The sequence below is a fragment of the Haemaphysalis longicornis genome, unplaced genomic scaffold (genome assembly GCF_048455015.1).
Source record: "Haemaphysalis longicornis isolate Haplotype H1 unplaced genomic scaffold, Haemaphysalis longicornis Haplotype H1 scaffold_9, whole genome shotgun sequence".
In the NCBI taxonomy this organism is placed as follows: Eukaryota; Metazoa; Arthropoda; class Arachnida; order Ixodida; family Ixodidae; genus Haemaphysalis; species Haemaphysalis longicornis.
Window position 1 is genome coordinate 151992931 of NW_027526460.1, and position 18821 is coordinate 152011751.

Genomic DNA, 18821 nt, shown 5'->3' on the forward strand with positions numbered 1-18821 from the left:
GTGCACCTTACCCTTTTTGCAGCGTAGAAATATTACCATAGTGGCAAACAGTTGAGTACAAGACGCCGTAACCTGAAAATCGTTTGGTTTCGAGCGGGTATTTATGAGGCCTAAAAAAGGAAGAGTTGATATGCGTGCACCCTGCACGGACCATAATTACGCGCTGTCTGTGATTGTTGGGAATATTTTGCATACATCATTTGACGAAACGCTTAGACTATCAACTGCGCAAAAGCAGGCGAGTACCGAAGAAACCGGTAAAACAAAGAGCGCTGTGCCAGCTTGCAAGTGATCTCCATTTGAATAAAAATTCTGGGCCGAAACGTCTTATTTGGGAACTGTGCCAGTGCACATTTATCATAATTGGATAGTCTTCGTCGTGATTGGTCATGAGTGCACTTGGCTACTGACAGTAGACCGGATCTGTGTGGTTGGCGCCTCCAGGATTGGCTTGTATGTTTTGTGTTAGTTCTGTATAATTCCGGTTGTGTCAGGGTGAGGAATCTTTTTAGCCTTTTGTTCTTAACAGCGAAGCTGTTTAGCGAATCATTATTTTCGCGTCCGCAGTTAACAATACAAAGAAATTGCCGAGCGCACGCACGTGAACGCGGGCTTCACGGCGCCCCCCCAGCAGTCAAAAAAATTGCCCCCACCTCCCCGAAGGGAATCGTGAGGAAGTGCGAATGCATTTCTTGCGCCGAGAGTACACGGCGTAGTAATTCTGACATCGCCTTGAGAGGCGCCCAGCCAGCGAACGGTCTAAACTGGAGCAGAGCGAGCAGGAGACTGTAGCGAGAGAGCGCGCGCGAGCCGACCCACGGAGGTCTGGCGGTTTATCGCTGCATATATAGGGGGGTACGCCGCGCCGAGCCAGGTGGCTGAGAGAGGAGGCGAGCGCAAGGGGAGAGGGACAGCGGCGCACGGCAGCTGCAGCCGAGCGAGGGGAGAGGAGGTGCGGGTGCGTGACGTCACGGCGCGGGGAGGGAGAGTGACACACAGCGGCGCACGGCAGCTGCCGGGGAGAGGAGGTGGAGTATGTGACGTCACGGCGCGGGGAAGGGAGAGGGACGCGCGCGGCCCACGCCGTCGCGCCGCGAGGAGCGGTGAGGGGCGTGTCGTCACGTGGTGAGTGACGTCACTGCGCCGTTGCTACCGACGCTCCTCTCCGCTCCACGCCGTTGCTAGGGGATAGGAGGACTGCGGACGGACGGCGCCGCCGGCGCTGGAAGGTTTGGGGTCGCTTATAAAGTGCATCGCACTTAAAAAAAATTCCCCCGCATTTCCCCGAGGGGGAGAATGTGAAAGTGCGAAAGCATGGTTGTCGGCCCGCTTGCGGCGCTTGCGCTCGGCCCCCGCAGCCCACCGCCTCGCCGCCTTCTCTTCCATCTCTTCCATCGGGTTTGTAGTATCACGTGTACACCACGCAGTTATCAAGCCGCTATAACGCCGCTGAGTCGCCAACGCACACCGCTGACGACGTAGTTTGAATGCGTTAAAGATATAAGGCGCGTCACTAACACTGATATCAGCGTCGCGTCCGTGGCTTGGTCGGTAGAGCGTCGCGCTGCGGCCGCAAAGTCCTCGGATCGAAACCTGGCGCCGGATGCTGTTTCTTTTTTAAATATAGAGGAGCACTGCGGACGCCGCCGCCGCCGCCGCCGGCGGTGGATGGTTTGGGGTCGCTTATAAAGTGCATTCGCACTTAAAACAAGAAAATGCCTAGCGCTCGCGTGTGCGTGCCCGCGACGACTGGCCAGCATCCCCTGCGCAGGTTTGTTAAGACAAGCATACCCACTTCAAGGAGTTTGGCCAAGAGTGTGGCGACCGCCCGGCAGTCAGAAAAACGAGAAAATGCCGTGGGCTCATGCGTGCCTTCCTCGCGGAGACCACCCAACATCGCCGGCGCAAGTTTGTCAAGCCAAGCCTACCACTTAGCGAGATTGGCCAGATTGGCCAAAAAAAAAGAAAAACTACAGTGTTCACCGTAATCGTGCGAATACTCGCTCGGAACGAGAAAGACACGTCATAGCGTAAGGCTGTCCAAGTTCATGTCCAATGATTATCACTCCCCCCCCGAAAAATCAAAAAGCCCGCAGTTATAGCAACAATAACGGAGTAAAGGTCGTTACGGCAGCGAAGAAGAAGCAAATCGGTGGCAATCGTGGAATTGAACCTTCGTGACGGTCGTGAAGGTTGCGTGCAGCTTCGTTACCTTCAAGTTTTACGCGCTAGTAAGAGCTTCCTTCATTTGTTATTGTGGTTTATTTGCTTGTCTTTCACGTCATCTTTTTAAAGCAAAGCTTTCTCGCTCTGTCAGCAAGCGGTTCTTTCTGTGCGTGCGGGACAACAAACTCCCAACGCGGCGGAGGCGGCGGCGGGGGTGAGGGGGGGAGCGGAGGGTTCCACCCATGGAGCACACTGTAGATGGTGAGGTGAATTTACCCAGCGTTCCCCGCGCGGAAGTGCCTGCTCGCCGGCGGTGGCGTCGGCGGTACGGCTTGGTCGTTTGCTTTAGCGATGGTTGTTTTGGGCCCGTTTTGGCGCAGCTTCGCGTCCAATCTGCACCGCCTTCGCAAGGCTTGCTTAACTTGTTCGACAGCACCTCCAGGGTAACGCGCACCCGGCGGAATTAAGTGGTCTTATGACCAACATACGTTAAGGATTGGTTCGCAGATCGGGAAAACAAAATGTACAAACCACACGCAAACATCTGGCCGCTAGAGAAACGGTACTTTTTGCGCACTGCTTGTTACGAATGGGAAAACGTTTTTTAAATTGGTTAATGCCAATTCGGTTGTGTTCTAAAAGGTATTACAAGGGCGAAAGGAGCAACTGGTTCTGATAAATAGCGATTATAAAAGTTCCGTCAGCTTTGTCGCGATTCTCAGACTTACTAAAATAACTAGTTTAAATCGGTATAAATGGGAACCACTAAGCTCGCATGCCGAATTGTTTCGGTGTCTGCGCCTGTGTCGCGAGGTGGTTTAGCCCCAAGCTAGCACATCGGGATCGCTACGTTCCGCTGTCTGAGCCTTCGAAAGACGCTCCTCTCCGTTTCCTTTCTCCCGACTCACGGCCGGGCTACAGCGGCGGCGTCCGCCGCTCTAGCCCGGCCGTGGCCGACGCGGCTGCTGCGTTAGGGACGCCACCCCCGCTAATTCCAGGTAACGGCTGGCAGAATCTTTTAGATGCGACTGCATCTCATTCACTCGCCGTGTCCCTCCATACGGCGTTGTTGTTGTCCGTCCACACCCCTCCCCCATTCTCCTCGCCGCGCGAGCTGCGCTCTCCGCCGCTCACCCCCTCTCCTCTCCGATAGCGAACACTCTCTCGCGAGGGGCATTGGATTGGATTCGATTGGGTTGGCTTGGCTTGGCTTGGCTTGGCTTGGCTTCGCTTGGCTTGGATTGGATTTGGATTAGATTAAAGTGGATTGTGTTTGATTGTGTTGCGTCATAGCCGCGCTACGTTGTGTCATAGCCGCGGTCGTTCCAGCACCGGCGTTCCGATTTCGGGCACGTGCATAGACTTCATCTTCGCTGCAAATTGCACGGTGGTCCCGTTACTTCACCATCCACTACCCGTACACTTCAATGACCACAAGGCCGTCATCGTTAACGTTACGCCGCGTGTTAAATAAAGAATACATCATACGCGTTCTTCACACGTTTCACGCAATTAGAGAATCAACCCAACGGAAACACCAAGTGAACCCCCAAGATGCGTCGCATCTCCACAGGGTTCCCCTCGCGGGAAGGTGGGGTAATTTTTGTTGCACTCTTTGTAGAGCCACGTGTGTGAACCCAAGTGACGTCGCATGGGCAATTGTTGTGGGTGTCGTTTACACCTTTGCTTTCCAACCCTCTTCACAGCGTGGATTAGAGCCAATTTTTTTCTTTCGCCTTAGTTTTTCTCGTGTTTCGGCAATTCGCGGCATAACAAGCCTCATTTTCTTTATCCTTATTTTATCTTCGGTTCCAAAGCGCAAGCATTATGTACACCCGCTTGTGCGAAACAGCGGCGTTGTAGATTACAGTACATGGCAGCAGCTCTATAGAGTAAAATACACTTACCAAATCGTTTAATTTGGGCCAAAGTGCGTGCGTAGGATCATTTCAATAATGTAAAGCGACTAGTTCGAAAAGAAAATTAGGTGTATTTGAGTTCTCATGGGAATCAAACCCACATCCCGAGATTAGTAGCCGACTTGGTTACCTCCACGCTACACCAGCGCGTTGCTATCGGCGGAATACGAATTAGCCTAACACGTGTGGCGCCGCTGACGTCATATCGCGTCGCAGGTGAACGAGACAGCGCATGACTAGAACAGGTGCACCTAGTCACAGAGAACTGAGACTTGGGAACAGCTACGGAGTGAAGTGTTGCCTAGTGTCAATGGATAAGGTTACAGAATATCGGCGCTCTTTTCTCACTTTGTTCAGTGTCGCCGCTATGATAATCGGCCAGTTCGCACCACGTGACACTTGTTTACATAGCGACGGTTCTGGGCGCCGCGATTTTATTGTTTATGCGTTCAGCTGTGCTACACGGCCGTTTCAGAAAGCTTCCGAAGGCCTTCTAACCAGTTGTCTATCGAGTTCCCCATTGTAAATGCATAGGGCGCACTTGAAGGTGAGCGTTCAACTGTCAATCTAAAGTTGCCTTGTAGCACAGGCATTAGTCGGTCAACTCTGGTAGGCTTAGCGTGTCCTCGCTCCTCTGCGGCTGCTCGCGACTGACGTTGTACCGAACGCGAATCAAAGATAACGTGTGCACAAGCATTGCGGCAGCCGAAGTGTGTCCGAAGATGCCGTTTTGCTGCATCTTCGGCAGTGTTGCTAACAAACTACACGGTCGAAGTTAGCGGCGAGGCCGTAGATGACGGAATCTCGCAACACTCATAAACACCAAAATGACGGCCATTGCTGACTTGCCTGCCTCACAGGCAAATCAGCAATGACCTTTATAAGGCTGATACCTTATCTAGTGGCACGAGTGTCGCCATGACTGCCTTCTGAAGCAATTCGCGCCGAATTTCGAAGAAACGAGTGCGAATAAAGCTGAGCAAATGCGATGTTCTATAGCTCCAGAGCTACGTGTGATACGTAAAATGTGCTCGCGCTAAAGCACGGGGAATAGCCGTGACACCGTAGTCATATTCGCGAATAGCTGCGCAGGCAATACACGTAAAAACATTACTCGAAAGCACTTCATTTGATTGATTTTAACACACCAACGCTACGCAGGCAATGAGGCGCGCCGTAGTAAAGGGCTGCGGATTAATTTTGACAACCTGTGGGTCTTTAACGAAGCACTTGAGCTGCCGGACTACAAAAATTTTGCCCTCATAAACGTAAACAGCATTTAGTGGCTGGGCGCAAATTTTTCGTTCTGGTTTTGTCTCTACACTCTTCGACACCGTTTTAGGACTCTCGTTTTTTATATTTCTTTTGCAATACCAAATAGATGGCCTTTATGATACACACTTTTAGTTCTGGCCACGACCGGTTTTGCCCAGGCTCGCTATTATAAATAGCCGATGTATGGCAGTAGTGTTTTTTTTTTGACCGCGAAAAACGGGGATGAAGAATTAGTCGTCAACGCCCGGTAAACCAAGATATCTAGCCCAGGAATACTACGCAATAAAAAGCGGACGTTTGCCTGAATTTATCTGCCATCGCCTTTTTTCTGCACTGTTGTTCCAAACTCGCCCCATCAATCTCTGCTACTTCCATTCAGCAGGTAATTTTTGGGTCTGTACGAAAGACAGGTAGCTTGGAAGGCGACATATTATTGGGGATAGGTTTGATGCCATTAAAATGCAGTAATACAGCATTCATTTGCAGATGATCGTAGATGCTTTAAAGCAAATGGCAGTTAAATTTGGAAAGTTCGACCTCACAGCAGACGTGCTTCCGAAAGCAAAGTTGGCGCTTTTATGGTGGCTTTACAGGACGCGATACGGGTTCTCGTACCTTGTACGAAATGAAAAAAAAAAGGAAAGAACGAAATCCGAAATGAATACGATAGTTACCAGAATTGCATCAGTGTGTGCAACCATTCGGGGAGTATCTGTTTGAAGAGCGAATCTTCCGTTGATAACCCCTGACAGAAGGGGGTCGGTCTTTTAAAGCGAAGTTTCAGTGTCCTCTATGATGCGCCTGTAACACGAAAGCGCCCTGCAGGAAAGGCAACTTTCTCTGACGATGATGATGAATAATCGTAGGAGAAGTGGAAGAAAGAAAAAAAACGCTTGCGGCGGCTGGGATCGAACCTGGGAACTTTACGTTATGAAGCCGGCGTCCATCTGATTGCTCAAATTCTTTGCTTTGTTTTCTACATGATATTTATTATCTCTTTTTATTTATTATTCGGTACTATTAATGATCAACGGTTATCTTGCCTTCGCATTACAAGTCCTGCCCCCGTTCAGTTCTTCTTCTTAATTTCTACTTATATGTCCTTAACACGCGTTTGTTCCCTGACCCACTCCGTTCTCTTCTTGTCCCTTAATGTTACACCTATCATCTTCTGTTCCATTGCTCACTGAGTCGTCCTCAATTTAAGTTGAACCCTCTTAGTGAGCCTCCAAGTTTCTGCCCCGTAGGTGAGTACCGGTAAGATGCAGCTGTCATACACTTTCTTCCTCACAGACACTGGTAGGCTGCCATTCCTTATCTGAGAATGCCTGCCGAATGCACTCCACCCCATGCTTATCCTTCTAATTTTATCTGCCTCGTGGTTGGGATCTGGAGTCACAACTTGGCCTAAGTAGATATAATTCCTTTATTTTCTGTACATTAATTTTCAGGACCACGGTTCTGCTCTGTTTGTCCAGTGCGGTAAGCGTACTTTGCAATTCGTCCTCCGAGTTACTTAGCAAGGCAACGTCATTAGCAAATCTGAGGTTACTCAGGTATTCTCCATTAACCCTTACCCCCACCTGTTCCCAATCCAATGTTCTGAATACTTCTTGTAAACATGCTGTGAATAACATTGGAGTGATTGTGTCCCATTGTGTGATGCCTTTCCTTGTAGGCATTTTACTGCTTTCCTTATGGAGGCCGATAGAAGCTGTAGACCCATTGTAGATATCCTCTAGTACTCTTACATAATGCTCGTATACACCCTGGTTCCTTAGTGCCTGAATGACTGCTGAGGTTTCGATGGAGCCAAATGCTTTCTCATAATCTATGAAGGCTATATATAGGGGTTCAGTATACTCAGCGCACTTCTCTATCACCTCATTGATCGTGTGAATATGGTCCATTGTTGAATAACCTTTACGGAACCCCGCTTGTTCTTTAGGTTGAATGAAATGTAAGGTGGCAGAAATTCGGTTACCTATTACCTTGGTAAATACCTTGCAGACGACTGACAGTAAGCTGATCGGCCTGTAATTTTTAGAGTCCTTCATGTCGCCTTTCTCTGGATTAGGATTAGGATGATCGCGTTCTTCCAAGATTCCGGTACACTAGCGGTCATTAGGCATTGCGCATACAGGTTTTCCAGTTTTTCAAGTGCAATTTGCCCGTCATCCTTCAAGAGGTCTGCTTTAATAGGTTTGTATTTTTATAGCTATGTACAAATACAAATGAGTTGAATGCGTACACATACAAACGAGTTGATTACTAGCTGAAAAACAAAACTAAACACAATGAACAGTTATGTAGACTTACTTTAAAACGGGACAACATTGAACAACTAATGAGGAAGGGATACCAATCAGGGCTAGAATCATTTTGGTCATAGCGTCTTTAAGATTAATAATCATTTGGCAGAAGTGTGCTCTCGAAGAAACCATAGGCTCAGCGTGCCTATCCAGCTTTCGCGTTTTCCATAAACTTCGCAGAGCGATTAGAAGAAAAAAAAAAAACGATCACATCCCACATGACCGTCTGCGGGTGATACGAGATACCGTTAACCATGGGGATTCAATTCAAAGTCCTTCTTAAGAGTTCTTTGGAGAACATCCCAAAATAGTATGGCATCCTTAGAATGTGTGAAGCAGGGCTCAATAGTTTCCAGTACATCATACAGGCGACAGTTCACAGATTACACACCGACATGGTCGAAGCGGTTTGGAAAACTCAGACGACAACCGAAGAATCCATCACGAGAACGTTTCGCATTCACCTATCGTCGTTGTTAGACGGAGATAGGGGTGCATGACATTGCGGCAAAGGCGCGTATATTCAGAATGAAAGGAGGCAAAGGCAACTGATCTAGGTTCTAGGTGAGTTCAAAGCTTGCGAGCTCATTTTTATACTTCCACAAGCCCTCATGCCAAATTTCCGGCTATTCTGCGATTAAAAATGTACCATTTTCCCCAAGCCTCTACATCCGCCCGTCCCAAGATAAATGGAGTGAGCAAACCCGTGTCGGTATACTAAGCACAAGAATGAGGTGCCTAGTCATCATTCGGGCATGCCATCTCAACTTAACGACACTCGGTTCCATAGCAGATATGTTTCTGAATAGCAGATATTCAGAAACATCGCTTCTGAACTCGCCCTTTGGTTGCCGTAAACAACTGCATAATATTAAGTATACAGGACCTCTTTTACCGTCTGTGATTACTACAGTTTATTACTACAGAAGTGGTCGTATTCTATGTGATGAGTTGGCTTTTTAAGTGAATCTAACCTTTGTTGCTCCCGAAGTTTTATCGCCCAATCGGATGTTTCCGAAGCGTTCGTAATTCGTGACAGGAGTCAGGGTCGTGAAATACACCGTTTTTCAAACTCCCGAAAGTAAAACAAAAACGAACAAAAAACATGCTTGTATCTTCTCGGGAAACGAGGGAAGTACACGGGTCGTAAACCAATATTTTTACAAAAAAAAAATCTGACCTTAAGCATTGGGACACCACCCCCAAGTGCATTCTCCGTTCAATTCCCATGCGGTTGCTGGGTTCTGCGATCGGAAGAGCATGTTAGTTGCATGCAGTGAACTCCCTTGCTAAGTGCGGCCGCCATCAGGCGTGACATTTCTGCATACCCGATGCCTCGCATATCGACTCCCAGAAGGGGTATGAGAGGTCCGTTAATCGTCGGGCAGCATCCGGGAAGTTAGAACACTGGCCACACGGAGACGCATCTTTCCCTCCCTCCCTCCCTGCCTTCCTTCCTTTCTGCGTCGCTCTCACTCCGGTAAACCGTGGACAGAGGGACCACGTGCGCTCGCTTCTAATTGTAAGGTTGATTGCAGCAATTGATGCCACGCCTCTTCTTCCCCTCCTGTCTGCCTCTCTCTATCTGCCCGTCGCAGACGCATCTGGTGCACGGCTGTAGTTTACGGCCGCGGGAAGGAAGCCAGAGGTGCGATTGATCCCGGTAATGCGCACAACGGCCGAACGGCACCGGGGCCTCGGATGCCAGATGCCGTCATTTGGGTTCGTGGAAATATTAGGGGACATAAGGGGGGCGACACACCTGAGTGCAGCAGTCAAATGAATCGTTAGTACTGATGCGTAATGTCTCTTTCTTTTAGATACGGTCGCGAATGGGGAAGTTGCGGCCTCGAATAATGAAGCGCCAAAAAGTTTGTTTTGTGGTGTGGAGGCAGTGCTGCCTCTCTTATGCGTAATTAGTGTGGGCTAATTCGAGTGCCGCAGCCGCGGCTTTTCAGCTACGGTTATGATTATAGACTTCGAGAATTCCTAGAAAGCTAAGTAGAAATCCCGTTTTCAGCTCCGCCAGGCGTATGCGTAACAATAAAAACTGGTGCAGGTAAGAGAAAAAAAAGACAATAGCGTTTTAAAGGACACGCGAATAATAGTTTTGTCTTCAATAAAGTATTTCTTGATGGTGCACTGGCCAGGATGTCCGGACTTGCCGCCTATTCCACGGAACGGTTTGTTCGACTGTCTTCATTGTCATCAATAACCAAGCTGTGCTTTAAACAATTGAACTCGCGTTTAATGCGTGCCTAGAGCAAGCTACTGAGAAAAAAAAGTGTGGGCCAATCTACCCTGTGGAGGTGGTTGGGAAGCAATGCGTTATACATCACCGACCACGTGTGACTACGGCCCGCTTCCGTTAATCACACGTTACACTGTACCTGTAACGCGTTCTTCATTAGTATTTCACTTCAGCACATTCAGAACGGCCTCATGATTGGTGGGATACGCACTGAGACTTTGCGTTTTCACTGCAGTTAAATTCTTCGTGAACGTTAAAGGAGCCATGAAGAGAAAACACAAGTTTGGTTCATTCAAAAGGTTGTCTCTTTAGAATCATACTGACACCACTTTTAACGTAAACTTCGCTCAAATAAGCTACATAATTAGGAAAAACGGGAATGTATTTCCCGCAACAGAACCTATGATGTCACATGAGCTAAGCTCTGCGATTGGCGGAGGCTGGCAGAAGCAGACGCAAATTAGGTAGAGCTTACAAACTAGACGAACGAGCGATTTGCGCTTAAATTTAGGGCACATTATTTACAAAGCAATAAGAATGATGGGACAAAAAGTGGAAGTTACGAAAGCACATGTAAACATAGAAGTACTGATGCGTTCTGCTGCTCGTACTGCGCACAGCATGCTTGGTTTAGCTGCACAGCACTACGGGGCTTGGGGTTGTCTCAGACGACACTGGCCGATTGACGCAAGCAACGGTGTCTTACGTGACCCCATTTGTCGAGCGAGCACTGTTTCAGGGAACGAATATTTTCTCCCAGAACAAAAACAAGCCAGGTTTAAATGCGGGCAAAAACAAACCAAACGCTTGCCACGGTACGGTGGCGCCATCTAGGTTACGGAACGTAAAGAAACGCGGGAACAAACCAACACCGCTGTACAGGGTGGAGACAACCTTTGAACGGTCCCGTGCCGCCGCAATTGGGCCAACGGGCTCAACGCGTTATTCTTTTCGTTTCCCACGAGACCTAGCAACGCGAAACAGACAATATGATTCAAACTTCTTCAGTAAACCGCGTTGCGGCGATAATTTTAGCGCGGTTTTGACACAATGACTTGCTTCGGCGGCGAGCGAGCAACCGAAAATGGCGGTGCCAGCGTATACGTGTCTCTACCCTGTACGGCGGATGCGTGAATGAAGGTATTCTAGGCTGCAGAGCGGTCGGTTCCTGTGATGTCATTTGGGACCACGAAAACGCACTATTGAGCGGGAAAATCAAAATTTTAACCTAAATTGTTTAATTTCTCAGTGAATAAAGCACCGTTTGTATCCGGACAAGCGCTGGGGCACTATAAAACACGAAATCTTTCGAATAAAACCAACTTGCATTTTCTCTTCATGGAAGTCGTTGCACGTTCCACGGCTGCTTGTCGGTTGTTTGCTAACGGTGTTGCACACGAGACCAAACTCTTCGAAGACGAAATAGACGAATCACTGTTTTTGTGGTTTTGCCAAGGGACTGCGACTGCGGCGAACACAATTTAAAATGTTTCTGGTTTGTTTCGCATGAATCGATCATTCAGCTGTCTATTGCATAGCCGAAATACCAGTAATCCATAGACCCGCGGAAGCGACGGAGGGGAAGTGAGATGCAGTGCGTTGGTGTGAGCTTCCTTTAATCTTTACTAACTCCTAGCGCATGCCCAGCTGCTCGAAAGGTCGCGTGACGCTATCACGTGGCATTCAGCGAGAACGCAGGGGGCAAACCCGCAGATGTGCTCCGTGTACTCTCCCCCATCTCCGCGTGCGCTCGTAGCTCAATTGGTAAGACAACGGGCTCTCGCTCCGTTTCCCTAGTCGCTCCAGGTTCGATTCCTGGCGTGCCGGTAGTTTATTTTGTTTGTTCGCGGGAACTTTCTGATGACGCCCACGGTACCGACAGAACCTTCGGCTGGTAAGGGTGCAAAGCTTTACTTTAAAAGAGTTGCTTAACGGTTACTATACTCCCTAATGCGAAATTTGAGCGCAGCGTAAACTGCAGTCCTCTCGGCGATGGTGCATACCTGCGGCGTCTTAAGAAGTGATCGCGTCATCAGCGAACGCAACACAGCGCGCGCTACTCTGACGTTATCTCGTTGGATGTCACCGCCCCGGAACACGTCACGCGAGGCGGCATCGGCATACCGCCTCTCCTCTCACACTTAATAATAATAATACGTTTATTTCATCATCATTGTGTACATGATGACAGGGGCCCGCAGTAAAAGCTGCAAAAGCTCCAGCAAAAGCTCCAAACATGCAGCTTGACTGAAGCTGCTGACCCCTAACTTGGCGAACAGCAAGGATCAAGAAGATAAAAATACAACCAAATGTACATAAGACCAATATACAGGAACACTGTGTTAACATTTCTAAGCCTTGTTACAACCTACTACAGAAAAGTAAAAGAAAAATAGAGAGAAAAGAGAAAAAAAGATGCACAGCGCAACAAAAATTAGGAATAAAAAGCTGCAATGGCTTGTATTTCCAAAAAAAAAACAGAAAAAAAAAAGAAAACATATTTAAAGGAAGTACACTTTTAAGGCACAGAAATCCCTAACAAAGAGATAACATGAATTATGAAAGAAAAAAATGATAATTACTCTCTATTTGTCAATCTTTCAAGGGGTGTGTTTTTAGCTGCGAAGCTATTGAGCAGTCGCGGAAGCTTGTTTTCCAGGGTTTGCATGGCATACGTTTGTCTGTATATTTGGACGTTCCATATATCTGCATTTCTTGTTCTGCACTTTCGCCATACTCCCCTCCCTGCGGCTTTCCTGCTCGCTCTATTTTCGGTGTCGTCTTGGTTCTCTCGCTTACAACGAGGCCGACGGCGAGGGACGCAGAGAAACCATATAAGCGGGCGCTTGAGAGCTGCACTCTAAAATGAGTCGCGTACGACTGTTACACGGCACCATGAAGACAGAATGCATGTATAGTTTATTTGGTAGGTGGCAGACTGAAAACTCTCTGCAATCCCTTGGGATCCAAAGAACATTGTTCAAAGTTTGGGCTAACAAAGAAGACCACCACTAATGAGAGATACTTAAATTTCCCGCTAAGCAACTTTAGCAGCGGCGTCGTTGGGGAAGCAGCAAAAACGGAATAATTAACCTGTTAGCTCCATGTGAGCGCTCGAGCCGCATGATGGAATGGAATGCGGGGCACCAGTAAAGTTGCGCAATCGTTTACTGGGCGTAGGTTCCACCGCAAATCATACATACTGGTCGTTGTGACATCATAGGGACAGTTGGAAAAAGTGAAGGAATATCCGTCCCGGAATAACCGCTGAGGGCTCTAGAAGCAATCCGAAATTAGTTCCTCACATACTATATTCCTTCCGCGCGGAGAATCTCCGGACTGTACACGCGGACGAATTGCCTTTAAGTCCGAGACTCCAAATCGAACAATCGCTGTGGCTGGTGATTCGGTACCGTACCATCTGTTTTTTTTTTCTTGCTAGCCAGCGTGACTGTTTGAAGTTCGCTATAAAATTGCATGACTGATATTTAGGCGGGATAATCATTGGAATGGCCCAAAGTTGTGTACTGTGACAGTTACCTTTGTTCTATGGCTTGGATAGAGAACGAGTCGCTACAACAAAAGTAGCGTTGGATATCCGTTGCACAAAACGCGGGGTAGGAATATCAAACATCTCCAACCTCTATTAAGCGCAAGGTGGGTAATGTCCTTGTAAACGTATTAATGCGCGTTGTCTTCCGTACTATTTACCAGTGTGTGGTGTTGGATAGCCAGTGTTAATGTTTCCCACGAACCGGACACAGCTCGCAGTATGGGCTCGCGTTGTTTTGCTCAAGTCGCTACCAGGATTTCCGGGTGATTCTGTGCAGGAGCAAGAAGTTCAGTTCGCAGTAAATACTTAAAAGTGGTTGCAGCGAAGGGAGTTCGGCTATGGCAGTATTAAATAGCAGGGGGGAAACGACCGATCCTTGTGGTGTGGCTTTTGCTTGCAGGCGTACTAGAGTGATAGGATCGATGGGGGCCAATGCTTATTGTGACCGTGCGATCCCTTAGGATCGCACGGACGCACGGACGCAGCTTAAGCACGGACGCAGCTGTAGGTGGACTGGCCGCATCCTGTTGCTTGTAGCTGATTAACAATTGTTCTCAAAATCCCAGATATCTCCCACGCACTCTACGCGGATGATATTACAATTTGGACCAACAATGGCTCCCCGGGCTTCCAGCAAGCAATCAGCAGCAAGCTAATGATACCGGCACCTCCTATCTCCGCACATATGTACTGCACGGCGCACCAGCCAAATCGGTCCTCCTAATACAGTGAAGAACGCGGGGCCGCACGCCGCAACCAACTAGGAACCCTGAAGTATCAAGCGATGGCCAACCAGTCCTCACAGTACCCACACTACGCATACTCGGGATGCAGTACCTCCACGATGTATCGGGAGCAGCATTCCTCCCACGCCTGCAGAAAGCGGTGGCTGAACTCACACACCTCATTCCACAGGTCTGTTCTCGCTGCCACAGCCTCAAAGAGGCAGACACGTGTCGCATACTCCAAGTCAAGCTCACAAGTCGCGCCACTTAGGGACCACCGTATCGGGCATTGAAACCACAAGAAATGGCAAAGATCGACATCCTCACACGCAAAGCATACAAGTAAGCGCTAGGCCTACCAGGTTACACATCTACATTTCGCCTCCTGTGGCTGGGGTCCACAATACCCCTTCGGAACTCGTTGAAGCACTTACTACCAGCCAGCTTCAATGACTCCAAATCTTCGCAACTGGATGACACCTCCTTGATCGCCTGAGCCACCCTACTGCTTCAACCCCCGAAGCCTTGTGCAGCATCTCGACACCAGCCCGAGCTGCGATTTATGTGCTCCCCCTGCCCAATCACACCCACCCTGTCTACAATGCAGGTCGCCACCAATATCGCGATCGCCTACTCTTCAAGAAGAACGGCGCCAATCCCGATGCCTGCTACACTGACGCAGCCCGTAACCACACATACCCTGCCCATGCCGTAGCAGTAATACAGTCAACCACCGCCATCACAGCTTCTGCCACAATACTGACAACATCCATTGATACTGCCGAAGAGGCTGCAATCACTGTGATCGTCTCCAAGGCACCTTCATCGGTCACCACAGTACTGACCGACTCCCGATACGCTTGCCGCCGCCACGCCACGTGACGCATCACTCGCACCAGCCCCAGTATCCTAACACACCGACCACCGCTCCCAACGACCCGTATAGGGTGAGTTCTTGGTCACACATCTGGTCCTGGGAGTGAGGTGACACACGCCACCTTTCACGAGCTCCCTAATTACCGGGCATTCCCAGAAGAGACCAACGAGGTACCGGCCCACGATGTCCCAACCCTTTACCCCCTCCTGCTCACCCCCCCCCCCCCCCCACCTACTTGACATCCTAGCTCACTACCGGGACTCCCAACGACTCTATCCTCCCGCCCCGAACTGGTGTTAGTAACGTTGGCGTACACTTGTTTAGCGAACACTAAGAACATCCGTATTATTACGGGAATCGCAAACGCCACATGACCTCTCTTCATATTCAATCTTGCAGTGTACGGCCTCGTACGGTGAAGTGAAAGTGTTCTTCCGCCGGAGTGGCGATAAAAATAGGCGTTCATTAATAAAATTATTGCGTACAGCACTGCGTTATTGCCGTAATTCAACGCTGCTTCGCGTTTCCATGGTGCTTTCGTCATGGTTTGGGTTCCAACAGCATTTGCTCCAGCATCTTTTTCTCCCAAGTATGGTTCATGGAGCAAAAAAGCCTCAGTTTCAGAAACACGGCCCGTAAATACCCATCGGCTCATGTAGTTATTGCAGCTTCAGTTAAAAGAGGAAACTAAACCGTGGGAGAGACGGGAATTGAAGCTAAGTATCCGAGCTCAGATGCAAGGAACTTGATCACTACTCTACGCTGACGCAGCGCGAAACACGCCGTTCACGGTATTTTAACCATAGCCGGAAGGGTGCCGAAAAACAGGAATAGCGGCTGCGAACGCGGGAATGCGCCAACCCAGCTTTCCCATTGGTTGCGACGCGTCATGTGGTCCCATAGCAACAACGTCATCGCATTTAAAGGGTCATACACATGAGCGGAGAACGACGCGTCTCCGCGCGGGTTTTTTTCTTCCCGGAAACCAGTCCGACAGAAGGCAGAAACATGCATGAAAGGTACAGCGCTGGTTTTAGAGAAGAAGAGCTGTGGCTGCATCCTGTGTTATAGGAATCAGTGAAGCACGAAAGTGAAATGTGCAGCGAAATCTAGACCTGAGCATGATTTTCGGGTCGGCGGCTGTCTTGTGGATGTGCTTGGCGAGCGACGTCCTGCAGGCGGCTCGCTTCGGCAAAGGTGTACTGGCGTCATTTGTGTGACAGATATGACGTCTCTTTATTCCGGCATAAAACACTGTCGTGTTAAAATATAAAAGAACGAAAACGATCAACCCGAAGTACAACGTACTCTTTAGTACTAAAGGTTGCTTTCCTGCAAGAACACCTGTGTGCAGGGGTGCACCCTTTACAAGCCGCTTGCTTCGATGTACCGGCGTCTCTTCCTTGATGAATATGGAAAGTGAAATCTTATGGATAGTGAAATCTTCGTGAATACCGGATTAAAAAAACTTTCGTGTCAAAATGCGGGCGGAAACGCGCCGCTCTCCCAACATGTGTTCGGCCGTTAAAGGCCAACTGCATTCGAAGTTCACCTCGGCTATATTTACTTAGAACGTACAGTACCTGCCTCCGAAACACCTGGGACATGGTTGTAGCACCGCGAAATGTGTTGTTAATTGGTTAGAAACGTTACAAATACCTCCGCCGCGGACGTCGAGCACCGTCGTGCGCGCTTCTCCAGCGGCGAGCTCGACGCGTTGCTCGCAGGTTTGCTCCGACCGGCCGGCCGCGTGCAGCCGCTCGCTCGCCGGCTGCAACGCCACTTCAGCGTGGCCGTAATGGTCGCACCCTTCTCGAGTTCGATATCATAATCGCCGATTTTCTATGGTTGTTTGCGCCGGGTATACGCATATTTCAGCTGTCATGTTTTTAGGGGCGAAGCTCCTTAGGGCGTGGGTCTGTCCATCCTCGACGTATGTATGTAGCCACCTCTAGTTTAGTTCTTGGATTGTTTACTAGATGGCGTGGCTACCTCTAGTTTAGTTCTTGGATTGTTTACTAAATGGCGGTACTTGTATATGATGAAAAGATGCGCTTGGATTGTTTACTAGATGGCGTGGCTACCTCTAGTTTAGTTCTTGGATTGTTTACTAGATGGCGGGGAGCGTTGTAATAAAATCCGTTCGCTGTTGGCGCGCGCTCGGAGTCGCCCGATGGATAAGGCTGCAGATGTGCGAGCCCGCGAGGCAGAAGCGCTCCGTGAAGCTGCGCGACGCCGCCGCCAAGATCCTGCCGTACGAGAGCGGGAGGCCGAAGCGTGTCGTCTGGCTGCGCGACGACGCCGCCAAGATCCCAGCGTTCGAGAACGAGAGGCCCAAGCGTCACGGCAACGGCGCGAGGACCCTGCCGTACGCGAAGCGGCACGGCTGCGGCGCGAAGAGCATCTCCAAAACGTCAGAGAACGGGAAGCGGCGAGAAAGCGCGCGTATCGGCAGGCAGACCCCGATGCAGTGAGAGCTCGTGAGGCGTCTGCAAAACGCATCAGGCGAGCTCAGCCCCAAGGTGCCGACGCGCGGTTTTAGCGAGACTTTCTAGACGTTGCGTTCGGACACAGATGTAGTGGGCGAACTTTCACTGAAGAGTCACGGTTTTACCGATGATTTCCCCTCAGGAGCTTTGCCCACTCATCATCATTCACCCCGTGGATATGCTGTGAATTTTTTTAGGCAGACCATACGGAAATAAGGTTTTTAAGAGGTGGATATTCCTAGTTCAGTTGGCGGTAAAAAGCCAGCCAGGGTACGCAAGCGCTGCCTTCATGTAACAGCACAGCCATCAACAGCCAGCCAGAGAGCTTGGCGCCTACCCTCATTGTCGGTATTGCGGTCGCTTGGCCTCTTAGCGCCGAAAATATAAATGGTGGCGGCGACGATACCGAGCTGTCCTTGTCGCGCTTCGTCGCGCCCAGAGCATTCAATCGCGCAATAACGCTTTTGCATTTACAACTCATTGAAAGAATTGGGTGTTCCTGGAGTTTTTTCGTGACGTCCTGTTCTTTATTCAGGAACTGAAGTGTGGTGCTTTGCATGAAATATTACAGTTTCTCGGTGCAGGAAAATGAGTAGTATTTATTGAGTAAACTGCTCATAGAAAACACACGGGGAGAAAGACAGCAGGGATATGCACATAGGGTCGTCTGCGCTCGCCAAGCACACCAAGATCACCGTTCGGTACGCAATTGTACTTTTACCTTTTCAAGCAGAAACTTGGCACATTTCGGTAGATTTTGAAGAAAACCTTGATTAGGGTTATTTATTTACGCTGATTCATGAGGTGTGACACGTAGCACGCATTAAAATCACATTTCAGGTGAGTGCATTTATAGTGCGGGAAGTAATCATTTGGGATAGTGTGGTGACAAAATCATTTACACTAAGGCTTGGAAATGTATGACGAGCGACGCGTAGATTGTGTAGGGGTCCGTGGGTGATGGTGCCCAGCAAGGGAAGCTACCTGGTTGTCTTCTTCTTCCGTTGAGCCTGTTCGCATGACAGTCCGCAGAATTGGCACAGATGCGTGAACATATGGCGATTCATATTTGTTTCGAAATTTATTCGCCCAACATGGGAACATGCTAAGGTTGTAGCAACAGCATGCGGTTGTCGCTGCGTGGTTGGAAGTATATTACAGAAATAAGATTTAGCGCAGCGAAAGAAACGGACTGTGAAAAGGACGGGACGGGCGCTAACTCGCAACTGGTTTTTATTGAAAAGACGACATGCA